The sequence below is a fragment of the Gossypium arboreum genome, chromosome 7 (genome assembly GCF_025698485.1).
Source record: "Gossypium arboreum isolate Shixiya-1 chromosome 7, ASM2569848v2, whole genome shotgun sequence".
NCBI lineage: Eukaryota > Viridiplantae > Streptophyta > Magnoliopsida > Malvales > Malvaceae > Gossypium > Gossypium arboreum.
Window position 1 is genome coordinate 66,886,201 of NC_069076.1, and position 2,615 is coordinate 66,888,815.

Genomic DNA, 2,615 nt, shown 5'->3' on the forward strand with positions numbered 1-2,615 from the left:
GAAAGATGGACTGTAACACCCTTTACCCGATTCCGAGGCCGGGACTGAGTATGAGGCATTAGTAAACTTAAACACATCCATTCTAACATTTACAAATCATAAAAACTTGATCAAACTTAAAACTTTTCAAACCTTGGCTAGAATTCCTTATTATGGACCTACGAGGCCCAAAACAAGCTTTAAGGAGGATTCGAAACCAAACCGGGTCCTTTAAAGAACTCTGGAAAATGACTCTTGAAACAAGGGCACACGCTGTGGAAGGGGTGACATGTGACATCCCTAATTTGACCCTAGTCGGGAAGTGGTGTCGGGACCATTAAACCGAGTCTTATAAGTAATTAAAAGTTATATTCTATGTTTATGATGTTAGCAAATGCATGTGTGAAAGTTGCATGCATTAATTTGATCATTTCTATGTGAATTTATTTAGAAAGGACTTAGTAGTGAACTTTGAAAGTACGATAGGGAAATGTGTGATGACTAATTAAAGCATGCATGCAAAACAATGGACTTGCATGTCAAATTCCCCTTTTTATAGGTGGTGGCCGACCATGACCAAGAAATATGGGCTAAACATGTCATGAAACATGTTTTGTTGGGCATTAGGGAGAAATAATAAACAAATAAGCATGGGTAAGAAAAGAATGAAAAAAAAATGTGTGTGAGTGTGGTATCTCCCCATTGCCGTGAGTTGTAAAGGAAGAAAGAAAAAAATTTGTTCATCCTTTCTTTGAGCCAAAACTAAGGAGGAAGAAGAGATTTTTGCTTCATTTTATTTGTTTAGAAGAGATCTAGAAGGAGATTTGGCTAAACTTGCACCAAGATTAAGGTATGTATGAGGTTGGGTCATGAGATTCATGCATGTTTTAGTTGCCAACTTGATGTTCATGTTATCCATGGTTCAAATCCTTGTTATGCCATGGAAGTGGTATTTGGTCAAAGTTGATATTGTGATAAAGCCATTGCATGCTAAGTGTGAAGCTTGATGATGATGCATGCAATGATGGATTGTCTACTCTTAAAATTTCTTTGTAGCCATCTTGAGTAAGACTTTGAGTTTTCTTTTGTTTAACCATGATTGAAGTTGAAAGGGCATGATTGTGATGTATTCGCCATGATGCATTCATGAGCATGGTTCATGCTTCTTGCATGTTGGTTAAAATTTGTGTTTTGGATGGCTATGGACACCTTGAATTTGCCATGCACATATATGTATATATATGTTTGCACATGATGTTTTGGTTATGAAGTAAGTGATGAATATGTTTGTTTAAAGAAGAAGATGTTGAAGAATGTTTGTGAAATTGCAAGTACATTCGCCTAGTACACATATGAGTGCTTGATGCTATATTATAAGTTTTGAGCTACAATATGCAAAGCATTAACTAGTAAAATGCATGCTGTTTTTGTGTGGTGTTAAGTGTATAATTGGCCTCAAATTGGACATGTATGTTCGGCCTTAGGTAGCCGATTGATGGCCTTAGCTTTTCCTTGATGCTTGAATGAATTGTATTGAATTGCTTGATGTAGTATAAAATGTGCATGACCATTGTGTACTCAAGCTAAAGGGTGGCCATATGACCATTTAAACTCCTTGTCATATTCGCCATAAGCTAGCATAATGAGGTATTAATAAATTAAATTTGTTTGAATTAGCTCAAGAGCTTAGAGGGCCACAATTGGACAAGGGAAGGAAAAAGTGATCGAATAGTCAGTAAAAGCCGCTCGACAACATCCGAGGTAAGTCCTCAAGAAGTGACCCTACTTGAATTATGTGAAATGAAATATGGATGTGTATTGATTATTGATTTATGTGTGTATGAGTATTTGAATGATACCCGGCTAAGTCCCAAGGCGATTATGCTAGTGATTATATTTGTGTTTGAGCCTTAGTAACGAAAATGAAATATGAATGTCTAATGATTATTGATGTATGTGTGCATGAGCAATTGAATGATATCCGGCTAAGTCCCAAGACGTTATTGCTGGAAATTATATCCGGTTAAGACCTGAAGGCAATTGTGCTAGCGGCTACATCCGGCTAAGACCAAGGCATTCGTATGTCGTTCTATCTCGGCTAAGACCAAGGCATTCGTGCACGTGGTTATATCCGGTTGTATTCAAGAAGCTTGGGCTGGAGGTGAGTGTTGGTTGCTGTAATGAATTCAATTGGTACGCTCGAAAAGCCCAAAGAATAAGGTATGTTTATACGTGCATTGAAAGTCGACATGTTTGAGCAACATTCGCCGATCGACTAACTAATTTCAGCTATTGAATTGGTTGATACCTTGTGAAAGTATATAATGATGAAGTGTGAAGTAAGAATGATTATGTGAATGTGTATTAATGAAATGATGCATTTGGCCATGTTAATGTATTGCTTTAATTAAAGCTGATTTTATTCCTTGAGACTTACTAAGCATAAAAATGCTTACCCCGCTGCTTTGGCTCTCTGCTTTATAGATTGTGCTCGATAGCAATCGGATTCGGGATCATTAAAGTCGAAGTCATCCACACTATCAAAGCCTCCATTTTGGTATAAATTTTGGTTGAACTTTGAAATGGCATGTATAGGACTACCCTTGTCGGTTTAAATATGTTGTGATGTATATGTG